Source organism: Lepidothrix coronata, unplaced genomic scaffold, assembly GCF_001604755.1.
Source record: "Lepidothrix coronata isolate B3197 unplaced genomic scaffold, Lepidothrix_coronata-1.0 Scaffold226, whole genome shotgun sequence".
NCBI lineage: Eukaryota > Metazoa > Chordata > Aves > Passeriformes > Pipridae > Lepidothrix > Lepidothrix coronata.
Window position 1 is genome coordinate 1,032,066 of NW_016690406.1, and position 23,728 is coordinate 1,055,793.

The 23,728-nt window shown below is 41.3% G+C and overlaps 1 protein-coding gene across 1 annotated transcript in view; it reads right to left on the bottom strand.

Moving 5' to 3' along the window:
- Window positions 1-2,645: 2,645 nt before the first annotated feature.
- Window positions 2,646-23,728, bottom strand: part of SLC35A5 (solute carrier family 35 member A5) — a 66,520-nt gene continuing 45,437 nt past the window's right edge. Inside the window, exon 10 of the transcript XR_001877854.1 lies at window positions 2,646-2,887. The gene's annotated coding sequence lies outside the window, so the exon portion shown is untranslated. The remainder of the gene's footprint in view (window positions 2,888-23,728) is intronic.

Consider the following 23,728-nt stretch of genomic DNA (forward strand, 5'->3'; position numbering starts at 1 on the left):
GCTCTTAAAAAAATATCTCCAGCTTCTCAAAGATAATTTCTCTACCTTCTGACAGGTTCTTTCACAATGTTGTTGACTCAGAGTACCACTGAAATGCCTGAAAATACTCAGATGTGTTTCGCACGTATGGGCAGGTTTACATCTGTAGAGCTCAATGTGCTCAGCAAAGGAAAGAAGGAACAGATTTTCCTCATCCATATGGGGAAGATTCTTATCACATAGAAGATTTTTACATCAAGACAACAGATTTTACTGCAGCTAGCTCAAACCTCCTCTGCTGAGCAGCACACTTATGACAGCAGGCCTGTTTGTGTAGGAAAGCTCTGTTTACCAGGGGCAAGGGCACTGCCATCTGGCCAAGCGCAATTTGTCTAAGCTGACACAAGTCTTTAGCAAAGACAAGTAGATGGAATCTTGAGGTTGGCAGCAAAAATTCCACAAGCCTAAGAATGATTTTAAACCAAGAACTTGGTGAATATATAATTGGCTGTTGAACTAAGAGACCAGTTAAATAAAAAGAACAGATTAGAGTGTGATGTCCAGGGTGGGGCAAGATGATCTCCCTTTCCCACTGTAACAGAGAATTGAATAGACTACTGTAAGTATGAAAGGCAGCAGCTTAAAAACTACTAAAATGATTTTTTTTTCCCTCACGTCTTCACTGCTTTTGTCTCTTTGCAGAGCCAGGTTTGGTGAATCTTTGGACCTACTTAGATTCTTATTGGAGGAGTTAGGAACATGGATAAAGGTATTTTTTAGTACAACTTCTTTGCTTATGGAGGTACTGTTCAACTGGAGAGAGGAATAGTGTGTACCTCAGTGTTTCTTACAACAGAAATATCTTCTTAATGCCTTACTTATTTACCATAAGTACATAGCTCTCTTTTGATTTTCATCTCTTAACATATCTGTATATTATACCATTTCCTCAGCTGTGGCAGCACCAGGTTTCTCCTGGAGCATGGTGACTAAATAGAATAATAAATTCCTTAAGTCCACCTTTCTTCAGCAAGAACCTGGCTGAAATACAGCTGAGCTGGTACCAGGCATAACCTTGGATCATGATACAGAATTGTGCAGTCAATATACTTGGACAAGAAGTATGCAATCTTCATATATCCCATTGATTCTAGTTCACAGTCTGTTTCGCTTTCCTTCTCTCCTGAGTCACAGCAAGAATTACTGCTTTATCTTCACAGACTTCATATTCTTATCCACCCTCCAGGAAGACAGTGTCATCCAAAGAATAAAAAGAGAGCTGCAAGAAATACTCATTAACTTCTATGGAATGCAAAGCATTGAACTGTTTGACTTTGCTTAAGCTAACTCATTTAACACCAACTGGAGCAATATTTTTTTGTGAAGCATTTGGAAAGGAACTGTCATTCTTAAGATCTGCCACTGTAAGCTACAGAGGGATTCCAGATGATAAACTGTGGTGATGGAATGGTATTGATATATCCTATTTGATCCAACAAGCTGATAAAATGAAGTTTATCAGATAGTCTTGTTCTGAGACAGTCTGGTTCTTGCTTCCCGGTCAGCAGTCTTCATTTCCAGATTTTCATCTGAGGAACCCTCTTCAGATGAATTGCAACATCTCTAGTGTTTGAGAGCCACCAGTTTGCCATGATTAGAAGCCAGAATAGAGGGTAACACAGTGACCACATTGTGAACTAATGTGTGAGCTGCACAGGGTACAACTTTAGCAACACAGAGTGGAGATGTTAGACCAGCTCAGGCTCTAAAGCAGGTACGTGGCAGGTGAGCCTGCTAGAATTGAAATATGTCAGTCTACTAACATGGGTAGGACTCAAGGCAGACAGTAACGCTGAAGTGGCACACTAGCAATTGCCCCTTTTCTTCATCTGCAAAATGGATAGATTAACATATCATTATTTTTCAGTGAGGTTACCAGAATTTATGCATTAGTGCTCATCTGCTGCAGAAATTACGTCTTTCCTGTAGCTAAATAACAGCACCCAGTTAAGTGTCCTGTAGACTGACTAGGTAGCCAGTGCCAGGTGCAGGAGGGGACAAGAGATGGGTGATAGAGAAGAAGGGTTTTTTCTTGCATAGTAATTTCTTTTGATTGATTATTTTCTTAGTCATGTTAGGCAATTTAGCCCAGTGATATATTTGGAGTTGAAAGGCTGTGACTTTTGTCTCCATTGTCTCAGTTTTGGCACATAGGGATAATGAGTTTCACTAACCAACAGTACATGTATTCATTGGCATTGGCTGCTGTTGACCATGGGAGTCAACCTGATTTCCTCATGCTCCTTTTTTGGAAACTTTCAAACAGGGATGAGGAAAATTAGCTGACTCTCAGTAAGCATTTTAAAAATCATTCCCTCACTGCTCCCTGCCCCAAATAAACAGCAGAAAAATTATACTTTGCCTAAGTCCTCAAAGAGCTTTGATTTTGCTCAGATGTTATGAAGGAACTTCATCATAACAGAAGTAGAATTAGTTTACATTCTTTCCTTTTTAATAAGGCATTGAAAATATTAACACTGGCTCAGCCTGAGTAGCATTTAATGTCAGCATCCCATCATTTGGGCCAAGTGCAATGCTGACTTCAAAAGCAAGCTACAGTTTAAAAAGTGGCTCCATAAAAATGCTACTGACGTACTTCATGTTCATTATTGTTTATCTCTCACAGAAAAGATAGGAATAGAGGCAGTTTATTCTTAATCTTTTATCTGCCAGCATTATGGTATTAAAAATATTGGAAATTCTACCAGAAATAAACTGGGAGAGGTCAGTTGGCAGCACGATGAAGGTGGCAAATGCTAACTCATCTTCCTGTAGCAGGAGTGTCTGAATGTCACTAAAAGAAGAAAAACTTCTCAGCAGCTCAATTTTCTCCTCATCATGTCAAAATCTGCAAACACATAAAACAAAACCTCGTATTATGTCAGTGTCACCTTCTGCAGTTAACTGATGTTTAAAAGGATACATTTTAGAAGTACTACCTTTCACCTTTACTCATCATCATTTGTTTTTGACAGAGGTAGTCAGGACAAGCAGCCTTTGTTCCATGTACTGTTTGTTACTGTAGGTAAAGTATCTTCCTACCCAACTTGGGATTATATTTGACTCCACACTTTTATGGAATAGAAAAGAATGCACAAATTTTCAGATGAAAGGGTTGCCCACTCACCACTAAACAAACAAAGAAGCAATAAAAAGATATCAGGTCATTTTTCTTTTAGCCACCACCACTCACACCCCTCCTCAGCAGAGAGCACATCAGGCACAAACAGCCTAGTACAGGAGAGTTCCGACAGAGGCTTTTATTTCATTAGTTGAGAAGATGAGGGCTACTTGCAAGTATTTTGAAGGTGGGCTGATCACTGTCAAAGATCACAACCTTTGCTTCCTTCTGCTGGGTAAAGTAGCAAAAGAAAAGGAATGAAAATAATTTGTGAGGATGCTTCCTGAAATAACCTACTTACCTGAGAGAGCTCTGTTAAATATTTTTAAGCTAGCACCAGCTAATTAAACAATTAAAGGTTGCAGATCTTGCCCTGAATATAGGGTCAGGTGCTGAAAGACTCTTTTGTAAGTGGTAAACTGCTGTGGCTAGACAGAAAGCAAACTACACATGTGATCACAAGCCCTCAAAAAACAGTCCCTTGTAAAGGACTTTTAGAAAAGAAAAAAAACAAACAGGGAGCCATTCAGTTTTCAAATCAGCTGGGAACAAATTTTCTTACTTTTGAACAACTTTTTTCCTGCCAAAAGCAACAAGATGAAAATGAAAAGGGTCTAAACCAGCTATTTCAGATCTGCATAGTGCAGACCCACAGTCCTAGGTGACATCAAAAGCATGACTCCACATGATACTTCCTTTGCAAGGTGGCTGGAAAATAGATGAAAAAACCCAAAATCAAGTTTCACAACTTGGCAAAGAAAATTGTGATCTTTTAAAATGAAAGTTTGCAAGAGAGAAGAGAAAGAGAAATCAGCAACAACCTGGACCCCAAAATGAGTGAGTTCAATTATCCACACCTCAGCACTCTGCTTAAACTGAGGACCTTGGAGACAGATGTTGGGAAATGTTCAAAAAATACGAGTGTTGGTCTGGAATAACTGGGCACTCTGATGGAAAAAATGGAGAAGCAAAACAAAGCAACTGTATTGAAAGGACTCGTCTATACATGTGGGTGACATGCACCCCATGGCAGCAGAAAATAAGACTGTATGGGAAGTGATCTTCTTGTCCCATTCATCAATGTCTTGGATGAAGGGACAGATGCCTCCTCAGCAAGTTTGCTGACAACACAAAGCTGGGAGGAGTGGCTGATACCCCAGAGGGCTGTGCAGCCCTTCAGAAGGACCTCAACAGGTTGGAGACAAGGGCAGAGAGGAACTTTCTGAAATTCAACAGAGGCAAATTCAGAGTCCTGCACCTAAAGGGAGGGCACCTAGAGGATGGAGCCAGGCTCTTCTCAGTGCTGCCAGGCAACAGGACAAGAGGGAATGGGCAGAAACTGATGCACAGGAAGTTTCACCTGAACATACGGAAGAACTGTGTGGGTGACTGTGCTTCCTCACTGGAGATATTCAAGAACCATCCGGATGCAATCCTGTGCAATGTGCTCTAGGGTGGCCCTGCTAGTGCAGGGAGGTTGGACCAGATAACCCAGTGGTCCCTTCCAACCTGACCCAGGCTGTGACTCTGTGATTCTGAGATAACCAACTTCAAAGTATTTCCAACCTGAATAAACATCAAAGGATGAAACACTACTCATGCACCATAATTATTATTAAAATGTTTTCTATCTGAAATCACCAACAAATTTAATTTTTGATACCCTCTGGGTACTTAAATGAGATTTGAAAGTGCAGTTTTTACATTTGAAAATCATAGTTTTTTCATTTTGAAAATTAGATTTTCAATGCAATGAATTCCTATCATGTGAGTCAGGAACACTTTAAAGTGACTCTTCTAAAGTTCTTACAAGAACTTAGGGGTTTTGCAGCAAAATGAAACATTTAAACCAGGGCTGCTCTGGAAAGGATGCAGTTCCCTTCCATTACCATCATCCATACCACCCTTTTTAAATAGGACCATCCTCGGACAAAAGGATATTCCCCTTTCTATTTATGCAAGATCCCTACTGAAATAAAGGTTTCTAGTATAGCCGTGCCTACCTCTGATTTGCTTATCTAAGCATGTCCTATGCTTTCTAGGACCACAACTAAGCCCCAGTAGGGTAGGCACAGGCCTTCCTTCCGGCCTTCTTTCTGTGCAGGTCACTGAGAACAGAGATCTTTCTGCAAAGTCTTTTGTACTGGGCTTTGAAAACCTGTTCAATCTGCCCAAATGCTAATAATTCCGTGTTGTTTTTCAGAGCTACCAGAGTTGTCCTTAAACAAAATCTCACTTCATTTTCCCTCTTTAGGCAGAAAGCCCAGAGCTAACTGAATGCATTCTCTCTCTTCTTCAGTGACTAAACGTAATGCTGATGTGTGCATATAATGTGGGAATCACGTTAATCATAGGCATACAGATTTCAAAGCCAAGAGTGCTGGTTGTGATGACCCAGTCTGATCTGCAGTGTAACACCAGGCATAAAATTTCTGTCAGTGATTTCTGCCTCAAGCCCATTATTTTGCACCTCAGTTCCCATCTGTATAAACTGCGCTGCAGCTTCCAGACACAGTGTTTGTTATGCCTCTCTCTGCTGCATAAAAGAGTTCTTTGTTCACAGAAACCTTCTACCACACTAAAGTCTTGTGGGCTCTGACCAAGCCACCTCTTCACCTTCTCTTTTCTGAAATGAATAGACTAAGCTTCTTATATCTCTACCCCAAAGGTAAGGTTTCCAAGCTTTGAATTATTCTGCAGAAAGACCATAGACCTATGCTCTTGGTATCTCACAAAAATCCCGAAGATATGAAGCTCCTGCAGTACAGGCTCTTCAAAGGTCACACAGTTAATCATTCAGAAGTTAGTAATTTCAGCCTCCCAGTTGGATCCACAGCCTTTGCTTTTCCCCCAAGCATGTGTGTTATGTTTTTAGTTCTGATATTTCTGAGTTTATCCAATAGAATATCCCTGTGCACAAAGTAAGTTTTAAATGGATCTTAGCGGTTGCACACATGCAGGGCTCTGTGTCCATACACAGCACGAGGGCTCAGAAACTCCTTACACACTCATAATAAACACAGGGCTTAAACTGAAAGTGGTAATAAGTAAGAAATATTTGAGCAATTAGGTGGGGTATCACAAGCAGTCTAGTCTTCTGGTTTAGACTTAGGCTTTTAGTTTGGTCTGTTACTGCTGACCTGGTCCTTTAAAAACCAAACTTGGCTGAAAGAGCTGCTCCCAGTATTTCCTGTTACCCTGCTTGACCTGTCATACTTGTGCCCCCATCAAATGCCAGCTTGCCAAATGTCCTGTTCCTGTAATTGCTAGCAAAACCACATGTAATCCATGTCAAACTAGTCCTTATTTTCATGGCAAGATTCCAAGGTTTTGCAGCAATCTGATGTGACAGAGAGATCTCAAGTAGTTCTCAAACCTTAAAAGTACTAACATTGTCAATGGATTCATCAGGAAATTACTATTTAATACAGAATCCCCTTTACACAGTATCTTAGTATCTGTTTTGGACAGATATATACAGATATATGCATGCACAACTCCAGATTTCAAAATCCTTGCACATAATTGCATCGTAAAAGTCACTGATTTTAAGAGAGCAAGTGAGATTTAGAAGTTTAACAGAGATGCTTAAGGAACATGGAAGTCCTTGAAGATGTCTAAGATATTAAGCAATCTGTAAGAGGTTCTTAATATCACAGGGAAGCCAAAAGCAAAACTGTTATATAAATTGCTCTAATCAAGCTAATGAGAATTGAAAGCTCACTTTACAGAATAAATGTCAAGTGTTTGCTTTCCAATGTTTTTTCAGGATTTTTTGTTTGCCAATTTCAATCATAGCTTCCATATTTTTTTAATAAATGAAAAAGTTAGTCAACCCATGCCTCTTCCCAATATGCAGCTGCTTCTACCTGTTTATATTTACCACTTTCATATTTTTAAAAACTGGGAGCAGGAGGAGGAGCTTGGCAATAGAGCAAGCAAAACAGGATCAAAATTTTTTACTAAAAACTGTTGATAAGGTTTTTTTTCAACAGAATATACTGGTAAAAAATACTATTCTTTTTTTCATTTTAACATTAAAAATCAGTAGGCTGTAAATACAGCAAGTCCTTCAGCATTAAGCTCTTATTTTGGGCTATCTGCAGACTCCAAAAATGTTCTAAGATTATTTTCACAGACAGTAAGACTAGACATGTCTCTTTTTCTTTTCTATAAATGCTGGGAGTCTCAAGCCCCTTTCCATGGTAGTAAATGGTCTAGATTTTTGACATACATTTGGCACTCTTAATATTTACTCTAAGTATAACATTTCTTTTCTTGCAAAAGTCTGAAACACACAGTCCATTGCCTGATTCCATACTGAGTGTGAGGTAATGCCTCTACCCACTGGTCAAGAAGAAACCTAGGAACCAGAGAGATGCTTTTTCAGCAGAGTTGAGCTTGATGTTTTCATTTTCAACATGCTTTGCACTAAACATCACTAAAGCCCTTTCACTAATTCTGATTTTGTGATTTCTGCCACTGACAAGTAGAAGCAGAACCCAGCAGAGCAAAGTGATGTAGCATTAGGGTATTGTTTCAAAAGCAACATCTAAATGTGACGGCTGCTCCATTGTCTGGCTCTTTAAACCCAGCCTAGGATTTTCCTTATGGGACAGTGCTCCAGCAAAATAAATAAATGGGCTGTAGTCTAAACTCCAAAGCCCTCTATAAGATGTTATTGTGTTCCAGGCTCAGCAATAATAGGAGAGACATCACATTACAGCAGACGTACACTTCTGCACTTTTGGAAAGATCAAAGCTTGCCTTGTCTGCAATAACTTTGGATAGACACAAGATGGTTTGAGCCAGCATGGTCTAAAATACAGTAGGGGAAAATGTCATCAACACCCTATGGGGTAATTTAAATGCCAATTTCTTCTTATTGCCTCACTGACTGAAAAGCCTGAAAAGCAGCATAATTGCATGGCAGCTGGTAAGTACATCAGTGGTGGGGGGAAACAGCAAGTGGAGGAGGAAGCACCATAGAAGGGCTTATACCTCTGGGAACTCTGGAAAATGGAGAGAGGAAAGAGGCGACATGTTCAGGTTTAAATTATTTAAAAAGGTATGTTCCCCACATTTTCTACACATTAACCTCAAAACCAAACACTCCACCAAATATTTTTGTTTTTACAAAATGACAAGTTGGGCAGAGGCCATTCAATCCAAGTGAAGCAGCTATTACCGTATGCCAAATACTTTCCCATGGAAATCTCCATGCAGATCATTGGTTCTGACTCTCCATTACCTCTGAACAATGCCTACATACATTGAGGTAAGGAGCTTGATGTTTTCTTCATCTTCTTTGCATCTTTTGCCACTAGCTCTGACAGAAATTGATTGAGAAGAAGGTTTATACTAACTTTATCCAATTGTGGGGCTGAAGCCCAGATCATGCCTGGAGGTCCTTTTCCCTCTGCCCCTTCCAGCAGGGCGGGCTGTGTGGTGGCCAGCAGAGTTAGGGGCAGAAGTGAGCTGCTGCCTTTTCCCACAGCCTCCCAGGGATGGCACAATATGGTTGTAACAGACTGGACACACTGCCAAAGCATGCACTGACTGAGACTCAGTGCCCTTTAAAAATGTCACAATTTAACCTTTACAAGCAACCCTTAACTTCTGATTTGCCTCAGCTTGAAGATATTGGCTTTGGACACAGAGATGTTTCAAGAGCTCAGCACACACACTCCCCAGGCAGACACTGCTCCCTTGAAGGGATTGTCCTAATGCCTGTTGGGCTACAGTGCTCCTAGAAAAGCTGCAGCCCCAGGACAGTCAATGCTCAGGACGATGGGAGTGTCACAGCCACAGACTAAGGAGTGAGGGGCTGTTAGGGGGACTCTGGGCTGGCTGCCTGGCTACAGGCAGGGAGCAAGATGGACCTGGAGGGGGTTCCTGAGGCCTGCCAACTTCTCCACAGGAAACCTTGGCTGCATTTTCTGCTGTCCTACATGACTCTCAGTGGGCTGTAAATCAGGATGTTAATGCAGAAGCAGCATGTGGTCCTGTACAGACAGAGGAGGAACTCAGCCTCTTCTTCCTCATCAGGGACAGTAATGCCTCCGGAAAGTCAAGCGCAGGATGATTGTAGCTTGCTCAAAGACACTGAGTAGTTAAGCAGGACATATGATTTAACACATTTCTTCTCCTTTTGCCTCCAATCTGTTTCATTCAGGGTCAGGGGCTGATCTCACACAATATTACAGTGTTGGTCCTGCCTCATCAGGCAGCTAACATAGGTAGCTGATACACGAGGTCTGATTGCATCATATGTCTTCAGTCGATTTCTTTCAAAACAACTAGTTATACTAGTTCAAAGATGCAAAAATGTGTGTAGCACAGTGTATTCTTCCAAAGTATGAGATCTTACTGCTGATTTGCTGCTCCCTGGTGAACACGTATAAAACACCAAATGTGTTTGTCATGCAGCATTACACAATCAGTCCTGGACCCTGCAACTGAAACATACTGTACCTTCCATATTGCAGTTATCCTACGATAGCTAAGAGGTAATATTTCATCCAGCTCAACACTGGATGAAATATCCCACTCTTTCTTTAGTGCTTAACTGCAGCCACAGATAGAACTGAGTTATTTGTAGAAGAGTGATAATTGCAATTCTTCTTATTATATATACTATTTCTCCTGCAGCATTTTCCTGCTCTTCTGTGCACTGGTGTGGCCTCACCTCGAGTCCTTTGTGCAGTTTTGGGTACCACAATATATGAAAGATATAAAGCTTTTAGAGAGTGGCCAAAGGAGGAATACAAAGATAGTGAAGGGCCTTGAGGGGAAGCTGTAAGAGGAGTAGCTGAGCTCTCTTGATCTGTTCAGCCTGGAGAAGAGGAGACAGAGGGGAGACCTCACGAGGGGAAGCAGAGGGGCAGGTGCTGACCCCTTCACTCCTGTGACCAGTGACAGGACCCATGGGAATGGCCTGAAGTTGTGTTAGGGGAAGATTAGGTTGAATATCAGAAAAAAGTTCTTCATCCAGAGAAGTGGACAGTGGAACAGGTTCTCCAAGGAAGTGGTCACAGCACCAAGCCTGACAGAGTTCGAGAAGTGTTTGGACAATGCTCTCAGGTACATGGTGTGATTCTTGGAGTGGTCCTGTGGAGGGCCAGATGTTGGACTCAATGATCCTTGTGGGTCTTTTCCAACTCAGCTTATTCTGTGATCATTTGGGGTTCCAGTAACGGAAAAGAATCTTGCTATGCTAGATGCCATACAAAAGAAGAGCTAAATGCTGAGCTTTGCTACTCTACAAAAATAGTGTTCAAATTTGATGAGGTACAGTTACAGGAACAGGATAATTTGGATCTACAACCACTCAGTGTTTTGATCTGGCAATATGGAATGGGTCAAGAGGAAGATACAGGAAAACACCTAAATGTTGGAAGGACGTGGGGCAGGGAGGGAACATGAAAAGACAGATGGTTGCAAGCAGCTGAATCTAGTCAAAAGTAAACAGAATTTGTACTGGTGCTGATACACAAAAGTTACCATGGAAAGGCAGTGAAATTTTGGGATCCCCTTTCTACAGTTTTCCCCTATCCAGGCTTCTCATGAACCTCCTAAGAGCAATAAGTTTATAATCCCTAGACAGCCATTGCTCAACTATTCTTTCAGCTAGAAAGATTTTGGGCTTTTTTTTCTACCTTTCTTAGAGAGCTAACGTAAGTCTTCTTTCTTTACTGAACTTAGGCCAATATCTCCTTGCTTTACCCCATCTTGACCTGCAGACTTGATCACTGTCCTATCTGCAAAATTCTTGAAAATGTCTGAACACTCATATTTCCCACCTCTGCTCCTGCCATGTTCTTTTTTCTAGACTAAACAAAACGGATTCTCTCGGCCTTTACTCACAGTTCATGTTCCCCAAGCATCTTATCACTCTTGTTGCTCCTACAGTGACTCTTTCTTGTTCATCTACATCTTACTGACATAAGATAGCAAAGTCTGTCAGGGTGTGAAACAGACTTACAAGGAAGGGAGAGCACTTACACTGTAAGAAATACAACAAAATAAATACCGGCATTAGAGTAGTAGGAGTTATTCCATACTGCCAGCGATTTATTAGGTGAGACCAAATATGTTGTTTCTACCTTTGGTTTCTTCTGGAGCGGAAGGAGATGGAAAGGGCTGAAAAAGTCAGTGCCACATTAACTCATGCTTTCACAAAAAAGTCATTAATAAGACAGCTCTTCCCCTGTCTCTGGATAGAAGTCAGTGGACAAGCTGGAGTGGAGGAGCCTGTGGTTCATAAGCTTTAGTGGCACTAAAATGCTTTTGTCTCCTGCTGATGAAGCAGCAACAGAATGACATCAGATCGCAGACACAAACACAGACCCTGAGAAGCAAGGGTGTAGCAAAAAAGCATGTCCATGCTGTGCAAAGGAACATGGTGGAAATGCCCTTCCAGCTGATGTATGCTGCACCAGCTCCGGAATAGGAGACAGTAACTGTTGTATCACATGACTTTGTAGCAAAAATAAATAAATAAATAAAAGATAAGTCCACAGAGGATGGTGCTTGCGCAGCTTTTCAGCCTCAGCTAGTGTAGGCCTGGTTTATGTTTATTTGCAGGTAATGTGTTTGGAGGGTAGGGTTAATCAAAAGGCTTGTAGCAGAATGGAGCCACTGTAGCTTGTTTATCAGCCAGACCAAAGGCCATCAAAATCCCTTATTTTTTTTTCTGGGCTCTGAGCTGAGTTTTTTGTTTGGCATTGTTTCACACTGTGGTGGACCCCAGTGTGCAAAGCAGCCTACCTCCTTCCTTCATTTTCCCCTTACAGAAAAATCACAGGGATGCACATACCTCTGCCCCATTCTTCTGTGGGAGTTCACTGGCTCCCCTGCTGGAGCCATCCATCAGCTTTCACAAGGAAAGACTGAGAATCTTTCACAAAACAGGCTGGAATAGCCTGAGAAATTGAGGGGGAGGGGGAGGAATTTTTCCTCTAACTGCTAAAGGAAAGTTTGAGGCCACAGTTTGTTTAGCATTTGATTTTATTCAACCCTTACTATGGGAAATTAGGAAGAGGAAAGTCAGAGTTGTCTGGAATAGGCTCAGATCCAAACTATGCTGCTGAGAAAAGGAAAAATAGCCAGAAGAGCCATATGCATAAACAGACAGCTAATTACACCAATTCTTTGCTTGACCAAATCATTCCTCACCCTGCACATCTCAATTACTGCCTCACCCATACCCATTTCAAAATGGAGGTTGTGCTGTGCTGCTTCTCCAGTATTTCCAGAGACTCACACCCTGGTTCTCCGCTCCCCTATTTTTTTAATCATTTACACCAATGTAAAGAATGAGTAGAAAATTATCAGGTCAATAACCAGAGCTTCAGCTAATGGAAATCAGTTACCCACCATCCATGTTAGGAAGGGGTTCTCCCTGACTGCACAACTCTTCGTGGGATGAGATACAGGAAGAGAACCCTGCAATTCTTCTCTAACTCACTGCAGTTGGTATAGACATGCACCAGTAGTTTCCTGCATGTCCCTTAACCTTATCTCTCAATATCCTTTTTCTCTCTGACTCCTCTGCAGCTTCTGTCATTCCAGCAGCATTTGTAAAGGCCTTCTGCCCCCACAAATCTTCACCCCACAGAAGACCTTATCTCCTCTTCTGTATATGTGTGGCAGGGGGAGGAGTGTCTTCAGGTTCTCTTCCTGTTCTGATCACCCTCTGAGGAAGAATTTCAGACCCATCATTTGCAGGAGGAAAAAAAATTATCTGTGTAGCAGAAGACCTCATGGTAAACATCCTGTTGTGGCCCAGCCTCCATTACTAACCTGGATCCCTTGTAAGAGATTAAAAACAAAAAAAAAACCAAAACCAAAACCAAAACCAAACCAAACCAAACCAACCAAACAAACAAACAAACAAAAAACACCAAACCACCAAAAAAAAACCAAAAAAGGCCAAAAAACCCAAACCAAACCAAACCAAAAAACCACACACACAACCAAAAAAAAAACCCAAACAAAAACCCCCCCAAAACCAGCCAACCAACTCTCCTCCCACCAAAAAAAAAAAAAAAAAACCTAAAAAAAAAAGAGTGGAAAAGGAGGGGTTAATTTATATCAGAACTTAAGTAATAATACTATCACAAAACAAATATGTCCATTCCTCTGGAATCTTTGGTCTTAAGAATTTGCAGATGAAAAATATGGACATCCTTCTGCATATTATTTTTCCCAGTGCACTTTACTTGGCAGCTCAAAACCTTATAGCAGGAGAATGGCTGTAGAATTTCAGGGATCAGTTCAAAGCCTTGTGCTGTAGCAAATCATCTGGCGCTTGACCTATACACAAACTGAAAGCCTTGGGAAGAACTCCACCCTGGAATTTTTAGCTCCTTTAAAATCAAGATCTATGTGAGTACTGTGCACATACATATTGCATCTGAAACACACACAGGAGTCCAGGTCCTAACAGGAATTAGGACCTCAGCTGATACCCTCCAGATGCAACAGCAGCAACAAGCTGAAGTGCTTACAAGTACCCCGCTCACTGGCAAAATGCAAGTTTAAGTTACACCTCAGGTAAATGACTTGACAAATGTCAGGCCTTTCACTGAGATTTGAGTTATGATACAGTAATTAGCAGTTTAGTCAATCTGAAGCACACCCAGTTCTGGCAGCTCAATTGACCTGAGATAATAAGGTGAGTGGTGATAACCTCATCACCTGTCTGAACCAGAAGATGCCTCAGTCTCCTCCACAGGAGTGAATTGAATTTGGTCTTTTTATACCACGTTGTCCCAGTGGCTCTTGCCTAGACAAAGAACAAGTGTTTCCAAGGGCATTGTTTATGATATGCACATCAATAACATCTACATCTGCATGTGGAACCTCTGAATCAGCTCCAGGCCCACACAGCCCATGCGCACACAGCCTGCCCTGCTCTCCAGAGCCTGGGATCACACATGCGACTCAGTCAGCCAAGACACGTTGTGTTTATCTGCCCTCATGAGCCAGAGCTCCACTCCTGCCAACAACCATTCTTGTTTATTCTATATCTGTCTGCCTGTGCTGGCACCCTGTGTTGTAGCATCTAAGAGCCAGCAAGGCGCAAGCAGTTGGATGGATAGACTCGTTTTGTTCAGGTGCCCAAATAGCCAGTGGGTGGGTAATGGATTTTGGTCAAAAGCCATGCTAAGGCAGTTTTGAAAAGGAAGGCTTGACAACAAACTACAGAATTCAAAGTGCCCAGTCTCTAATTAGATGAATTTAAACAACTAAAAATCTTAAAAAGCAATTTTCTTGGGCATTGGAGAAGTTCAGATCATGCTGGGATTTCAGGATTCACATTGTGACTCATCCTAGGTGACACATTATTTTTCACTTACTTTCCTCAGCAACAATCGCTTATGTTTTAGGATAAACATCTGTCAGGAAACGGATCATATCCTATAGGAACAGAAGGAGGAAACTAAGCTTTGTTCATGAAATGCTAAGAATGTATTTTTAATGACAGAGGCCTGGGGCAGTTTCCCATAATTAGTTTACAGGAGTATGTCAGAAAGGCTCTGGCAGGCTGCACAGTCCTCATAAATCTGCACTATTGTAAAGTGTTCCAGGGTCCCTTCAAAGGGACTGGACCAGAGGCAAAAATAGCAGGATGCCCTTCATGTGGTAATCCCAGACTCTGCATACTGGGAGGTACAGGAAATCTTAATGAGGAATCCACTCCCTGGAGAATTTTACCTCTAATCTACACCAAAGAGAGGGGAGGGAAGAATAAATAAATAGATGTGCTCACAGTCTTTGACAGATCCAAAATGGACTTTGAGAGTCTTTAATGTTTCTTCATTGCTGACCAGCCATGACCCTGTAGACAAAAGTAGTCAATATATTCTTCATAAGAAATATAGTGAAGTTCCCAGGCAAGTTTAAATGCATCTCCACAGGTGTCACCTGCACTTTCTCCAAGACAATCCTTCCAGTGGCGTATCAGGTAACATGGAGGGCAGGATGTATTTTCTGCCAGCGTGTAAGAGAGCTAGTATGTTTAAGATTCAGAAATTGAGATCTGCTTCAGTGAGGTAGAGTCACCCTCAAACAGGCTCACAGCACTTGGAAGCTGTTTGAATACAAGAGAGGGCAGCAGCTGCCTGTATGCCCAGGAGTGAAAGGGGAGATTCATCTCCGGTGAGGTACCTGCAGGAAAGACTGCAGTTGTCCAGTGGTTTTGACTTGTGGAAACAGTTTCTTCTCAGGAGGATGCAAACACCCATATAGCAAATTTAAAACAACAATTTACAATTAATTTATCTTAATTTTTCTTTCAAATCTAAAGGTGTGGTAAAGACACCTTAATGAATATCAATGCTCCACTGGTAGGTACCACAACAAGAATGGAGAAACTTACTTTTGTTTGTTTGGGTTTTTCTTTTACCCCTAGGGAAGAAGGCAGTGCCCATAGTTGTCATAGCTGACCATCCTTACAGCCCCACAACACACTTTCTTCGCTTGCCTCCCACAAAGCCACGAAAACATTTTCTTATTCTCTGCTTGTGGTTTCCACAGATTAAAGATAAACTCTGAGCAAGTTAAGAATGAGGAAGGAATAAAATTGAAACAATAGCACCAAGAGAGATAGCAGTATTTACTAGCTCCTTCAAACTTCCTATTCAAGCATCTTAAGGACTTGACACAGCCCTGACACCCTGGTGTTGAACAGTAAGTGCTATTGCCCTTTTCAAAGCAAGGACCTCTAAGCCAGAAAGTGAAATGCAGTCTCCTGACATGTAGATCTGTGTTTTAAACCAGAAATTGATTATTGTGTGAAAAGTTTTGTGATATCACAGTCTGCATGTTAACACTGATATAGTTACATGTTCCAAAACAGGGACACCTCCATGAGAAATCTCATTTCCAAACTATTTAACAAATCTAAATTTCATCTTGAAATAGAGAAAGCAAAGCTTGCCCTTTGGCAAGCCCTTTTAGAACATGCAGAAGAACATTCTGAAGTGTTTATTCAGAAGTAATACAGCCTGTGCACTAGAGCACACTAAGGAGAGTCAAACCTTCTTTATCTTTTATTCCTATAGAAGTTGTCTTAGTTCTGTCAGTGAGACCTTGGGACCATCCCATTGATTCAGCAGACTAGAGAAGCTTCACATGGGGTTACATGAGCTACACCAGGTTAGACAATATGATCTGCCTCTTTCTCCTGCCACTTCTGCCTTCCATAAGATGAAAACACTTCCCCTTCCTAAATGGCTTTGAAAGTTACAGAAGAAAAAAGCAAACTGAAGTGCAGTGAAACCATCAGATTGCTTTACCAGTACATAGACTGAAGGATGCCAAGATCTGATGCCAAGAGCAATGCCTGCTGAAGGCATTTGTCTTTCAAACAAAGAATTTATCTTTCAATCTTAGTTGAAGAAATTAGTTGTCCAGTATTTTGCATTTATATTTGACAACTAAAACTGAAACTGGAACCTGAGCAGTCCCAGTGAATCATTTATTTCTCATAATTTAATTCTCATTACATTCAGAATGGCAGGGCCCAGCTGGGAAAGGCAACCTTCTCACCAGCTGGCAACAGCTAAGGACAAAGTGCATGGAGTGAGTGAGTGCTTCACTTCAGACACTTGAATGAAGTAATGTTTTACAGTGCTAACGTAAATACAGTTCAATGAAGAGGATGCTGGCAGGAAGCCACAGCAAGGACATAAATTCATGGTGCTGGAAGACCAACTTGGCTTGGCCTACTGAAGTAGTTCACAAAGCAATCCAGCTTTTCATATAAATAAACTTTTTACCCAGGTAGTAAACCAAGAGAAAGGCTGGATTTTCTATAAGATGTCATGATTCAAGAGATGGTTCCATTTCTTCCACAACTCACCCTTGCCCTGAAAAAGAACTAGCAAAATGAAAGAGGTTCTCAGATATGTCTGACTTAGTTCATCAGTTCAACTGAACAGTGCACAAGTTCAATGAAGCTACTCTCTTCTTGTTCATTCTCACTTGCATTGCCAAGGTTTTAACTGATACTCTCCCAAACTGGGAGTTTCGGGCTGTGAATATGTGTCTTTAGTGACTCCTCCAAAGAGGAGAAGCTTTCAAAGTATTCCTTCAAAGAGAAGCCACAGAATCTTCTTCGACTATTGCTTACTGGCCTTCTGTAGCCTTCCCATTTGCCTCTTACAATCTCTTTATAAACACTAAGTCTTATGAATGCTTGGGAACTCCCTAGCATCTGTTTCAACTGACAGAGGAATAGCACTGGAGGTGGATGATGTCTGTAAGCGTTTGTTCTAACTGGCATCTGCAAATATTCTGATGAAGGCAGTCAGAACCCAGAGAAAACATGGCAGAGGACTTTCACTTTTTCTGTCCTTGGTAAATCAAGTATCTGTATTTTCCATCATCAGTAGTAGATTATGCCACATATTCAGTGTTAACTCAATGAAGGTACTCAGTTTACCTCACTGCTTGCAGAGTGCTATTGAACTCTGACAGTTTCAAGAGGTATAGGGATATCCCTTGCAGGCTTTCCATTTCCTTCTTCCTTCCTTCAGCTTGAACCTATGCAGTGGCTGATCATAAGTATCCATTACATTTTTACTCTCTCCCCTGAACAGTTCTGCTCCTGTTGATATTTTGGGGATTTTTTTAACAGTTAGCTTTGTTCTCTCATGGTCTTTCAAATAAGCTGGAATCATAATCCTCAAACTATCCCACCTTTAATTAGAGAATCTTTATGTCTGAAAAATTCTCCGTGGCCACCAAGGCTGCATATTGTAACATAGTGTACCTAGAAATTCCTTCTTCCTGCTCTGGTTTTGAGGACAAACCAAAATTCTCTCCTCTCAAACCATCTGGGACCACAGAGCTCCATAGACATTGACAGAACCCATCCCTGTATCTTACATATTACAGCACTCCCTGGGGTAACAGGTTCCCTTGCACAGCCATCTACATAACGTTCAGAAACTGAGGAGAATATAACAAGCTGTTACTGTACAGAGGACACCTGCAATACAGCGCACCGTGCCTGCTCTCTAGGAAGACGTCTGCGATGTTTGAGCTCAAGAGGAAGGCTGTGGGTGTAGATTCTCCACTTACATCTGGAATTCATATAGTGCAGTACACAGTCCTTGTCCTCATCCTTGACTCTAATCCTTCTTTGGACCTACATGATCTCCATGAAGATCAATGCAGGCGCCAAGGTCCAATACCTGGTCCAAAAAAATTTAAGCTCTTTCTGAAGTCAGCTGCTTAACACCAGCTCTCCAACATGCTCCCTCCCTTCCTCATCAGAGCTTTTAATTTTCTAATAGCTGGGACTCAAACTCTGAACTCGAAGAGTCAGGTTGCTCATGTCTAGAACTGTCATTGCCAACTCGGATATGTCACACTGACATCTGGTGCTGCAGGCAATGATTTAAGATCCAGCCACTGCTGAAGTGGAAATGAAATGGGCTAAGGCAGCAATGCAGTCATTCATAGGCAAGTTTAAACTCCAATCTCCCAGTTAGGGCAGGCAGAGAGAAAAGAAAAAGGAGGTCACATCCTATGGAAGAATGGGAGAGATGACAACACATTCAGAAAAAATGGCATGTGTGAAGAGTTAGAACAGTAGTGCATATAGAGCTCCTTTTAAAACCAAAGGAAAAAGCTTCTCAGCCATGATCAAGGTAGAAAGGAAAATGCTGAGAAGGGAAAGTTTAGTGGCGAATTGCAATTTGTATCCTCCATCCTTCCACCAGCCAGTGTGTTTATGCTCTGGTAGGCAAGTCCATGCTCTCTCAGCCCCCTCACTTGCTGCCTGGTTTTGAAGCCTGCCCTCTCCTCTCCCTGCTGCTTTCCTAATGTGATATTGGATCTTCATTCTTTTTAGTTGTCCTTTTATATGCACAGCAGCCTGCCAGGCTTGCTAAACTATAAAAACGTTCCCTGACATCAGGGCTGCATAGTCATTGCTATCCATACAACATGCTCAGTAAATGGGAGCAGGACAGTTTTGGGTTTTTCAACAAACTCACAGCTAACACTGTAGCATTTTATGGGATGGAAAAGCTGCATTAATAGGAATCCTATCTTTTGTCACTAAGGATAGAAAAGGCTGAAATACACAGATGAGGTGATGAGAGGCCCACTAGTAGCAGCAACCGAAAAAATACATTTTAAATAATGAATCATACATTCCAGAGTTAAAAAAACACATTGTCCTAAGACTGGCTGCTTTAAAATGGCATTATGGGAATTTATAGGCCATGCATTTTAGAATTAAAATTATAGAACTTGTGTCAGATCCTTAGGAAGCTCTTCAAGGTAATACACAAGAATGTAGGATCATCCCCATATTTGTCCATGTATTTTCCCCCCTTCTGCATAGTTTCATCGACTAGAAGAGCTAATGAGTGATAAACCCACTTTCAAGAACAGCAGGTCTGAGTCCATGTCCTATGCAGACTAATAGGGAGTAGAAGTTGACATTGTTGAAGTCTGTTCCAAATAGAAGGAATGACAGATCAAACCACTGAAATTTCCTACAATCTTCATTTCCATATTTGCAAACCGTGGCTAATGAAAGGCTGTCATGAGGCATAGGCACTATTTCAGAAGTGCCTTGCAAAGGCTTACATATTGCTAAATGTCAGCTTCCAGTTTACAATCTCAAATAGGAAATAATAGATATAGACAACATTATCCTCCAAGATAGGCCACAATGTGTGAAACAGGAAAAAAACCCCAGCATTGCTACAATATCTGCTTTGTGAATGGCGCGACAGGGACTGAGGATTGTATTTATATGAGTCTGTACAGATCCTCTTATAAACACTGGCCTGAGATGGCTCAGTGAACGTACTAAATGAAGGCACCATGGCATTGTTCTGCATTGTCTCACTCGATTCTAATAAAAACACGTCGCAATGCCTAGACACATGTATTTCTGACCTGTCAGATAGTGTGTTACTACATTTGCTTCCTGGAATAACAGAGAGGAAACTTACCTTCTACAGGCATGGATCTGTGGTCAGAGATTTTACGAGTAAAATAGGCTTATCACACAAACTGGGCTTCTAGTTATTGCTGCATCGCACACCCCCTCATAGCTTCTGTTCAAACTACAGGCTGCCTCCTAGAGGGCACCAGGATGATGGAGAATTTCCCCAGTCTGAATGAGTTTATTTTAGCCCCATGTACACATGGAGTGGAAAGTTTCAAAAGGTTTAAGTACCATCTTTCCCCCTACGGGTGAGTTTGGCCTGCACTGTGTGCTGCGTATTCCTTAATCACACAGCCCTCCGGCTGTAGAGTCAGCTAGAGAGAAGGATGAGCAATGAGACGTCTGTTTTGGATTAAGGGATCGTTCCAAAACTTTCTGTTCAGTGTAAAAAACACACCACCAAACATTTGCACTGTGAAACGGCCAGAATCCTTAAAAGGGACAGGATGGGAAGAATTTGGTAGATGCAAAGTAACTTCTTGTTATGTGCTGTACAAGAATGGCAAATGAAGAACCAGAGTAAAAAATATCATTAGAAAGAGGGAGAATTTAGTTACAAACTTGTCACAGGATGATAAGGGCTTCGTCGTTCCTCATAATCATAATATTTTTCAAGCATAAGGTTTTCATTTTTTTTTGTAAGTAGAGAAAAAAAATCAGTTCCAAAGTAAAAAAATCCAACAATAAATTCAACACTTTCCAAAATATTAATGTTTGAAAAAATATGGGGAAAAATTATTTGTGGATTTCTAGATGGCTAAAGATTAGAGAAGGAGGTTATTGTTTTTTCTGTGACCTTGTATCACTCTTTTCCCTTTTCGTTCCGCAGAGATTCATAAATCTTGGAAGCTTGCTATGTAGCAGGCTCATCAAATGGGGAACTCATCAGTAAATTCTCAGCAAGGCTTCCACTTAATAGGTCTACGATTAAGGAAAGGGTATTTTAATTCACTCTAAAAGAGCACTAGTATAATTTACATGTTATGTTTATTTGGGGGCTATTTTTCCATTAAACATAAATGGAAGGTTTTTTTTCACTGATATTAAAAGCAGAGGGACATTAGTACATCACGAAACCTCACACCAAGACCTGAAGTTTGGCTAGGACTGTGAGTGAAACCCCAACTTCAATAGTGCCTGGGAACCAGTTATTGCTTCAGTGAATTTTTTTTTTCATTTAGAATAAACTCACAGGTCAGATCCTGTGGATCAAAAACTCCTCTCCTATCTGTTGGTCTAATTGTCAGTGCTGTTACATGCAAACATTTCTTCTCCTTGCAAAGCCATTGGCTGTTCAATTCAGTGCAATAGAACCAGAGAAAAGCAGTATTCTGAGTGCCTCTGAGGCATCCCCATGTGGCACTAGATGGCGTTGCAAAACAGTTATGGTACAGTTCAGTCGCAAACCACAAGGCTGATAAGGTTGTGTAACAGACTTAGACAATAAGGTTGTGTTATTTGCAACGCCTCGGAGAACCTGTTTATGTTTATGGGTACTAGCTCCCATCAATTTTAAATCTCTTTTGAATAAACTGAAAGAATAAACACATAGAAATTATTCATTTTCTTTTTCTACCACAGACCCTACTTGCTACTCCTCCAAGTATAGCAACACGATGGTTCATACCAAGCTAATCCACTCAAACCAGTGAGAGTGGAAAAGCTGGGGCTGTTTCCATACTGAATATGGCCCTAACTTGGAAACTCTATCAGGCACATTTCTAATGTCAAGCAGCCAATTCGTTCGCTGCCTTCCCTTAAAGCTTGTGATGTAGCTGATTTTCTAAAAATTATATGGGCAGGTCCTATGTCTATTAATACTTGAGATTTTTTCATGGAATCCTAACATTTAAAAAAAATAATAGCTAGGAGCTAGCTTGCCACTCTGCTGGGAACTTTGGGAATCAAGCCAGTATCTCGTCTCCTACTTACCTGGACCAGGGCCGTCAGCTGAATTTAGCTCCGAATTACAACTGCACTGCCAATTGCCTCCCAGGTCTGTGTTCAATTACAGCTGTGTAGGTGCACCAGAGGCATTAGAATTGGCAGAAATGAAAGGGGAGAACAATTTGGTTGTGCCTTTACAGTTTAGCTAATGAGTTTGCTGATGATGTGTGAGCCTAGGAGAGCTCAGATCCCTCGCCGAGAACTGCGCCTGTTCTGCAGAGCCAGCAGGCTCATGTTTACATAAGGTCAAGTCACACCTGAAGCTTGGATGGGCATTTCCTATTTTCCTTCTTCTTTCTGCATGGAATGTGTGTACGTATCCAATACTGTCCAGGACTGGAATGCCAGATTGAGATGGAGTGGGTGATAAAGGCCAGTACAATCATCTAGGACTTATTCTCCTGCCAACAAGATATCCTCTAGTGCTTTGCCCAGCTCAGATTAAAGTGACTCCGGCTCCATGAGCTATCTCCCTTGGAATGTTACTTCCAAAGTTCTAAAACATCTCCTCCTTAGCCTCAGAAGCTTCACCCTAGACTTGCCTTTGACCAGTGATCTCATTGCTCTAGCCTTCCCAGTTGAAAATCTCCTGGTCTCTGGTTCTTCATGTCACAAGCTAGTGGCTAGTCATTTGCCTAAACTTCATGTATCTGCTTTTTTCACTACCTCCTCCTAAGTCAGTCTCTCAGTCTCTCAATCACTTGTACTGTTCTTCTCAAAGAAAATGAAATCTCTCCCTCTATAAATAGTTCTGTGTGTGTTTCAGTCTGCTGCTGATCTTTCCATTACCAAAACTTCTTGACATTTTATAGCCCACCATCTGGCTGTGCATGATGGCATGCAGATGTTAGTCATGCAGATGTCAGACATTTTTGGCTACCAGCACAGCAATAAAGAAATATTTCTCTAACACAAAAACTTGAGATCTTGCCTTAAATGAACTAAGTAATGAAAGGCTGTACTGAGTTCTGTACTGAACTCCCTTTGCTTCTCGCTGTTGATGAATAAAATCACATTTTGCCAGTTACATTTGGGGAAAAAATGCTCATTCTTCTCCTTTGTATTGTTTCTTAAAAACCCCTAAAACCTTCTCTTTGCTAAGAGGCCCCCACATCACTGCCTCTGAGTTAATTGACATAACTTTGGCCACGGGTGTGCTACCACAATGGCCTGGCACTCCTGCCTCCATGCTCTCAATGTCCCTTAAGATCCATCTATCCACCTGTCTCGACAGAGATTATAATTCCCCTGAAGAAGATATTTTCTTGATGTCCCAGATTTTTGACTGCAGGTCCAATAGCATTGCAGCTACAGCCAGGCTACTAATAGCCACCGTGGACGAAATAATAAAACCGTACTCCTTACAGGAATTTTTAGCAGTCAGCAAGAATAAAGTTTTATCAGATGTAATAATATATTTGCAAGGGTGAGATTAAGGACAAATAGGTTCAGAGTGTTGGTCACAGTTTTAGCACCAGACAACTATTAGCAATAGATATTTGAAAACAGTTTTGAAGGGCAGCGGGGGGGCATTAGTGGATGTGTGAAACCAGGACTTTTCAGTAGGTAGTTCTTGGTAAATTGCAATGTTGTTAGTCCATAATAGGATGTGGGTTGCCTTCTCTGTTTGCTTTTTGTGC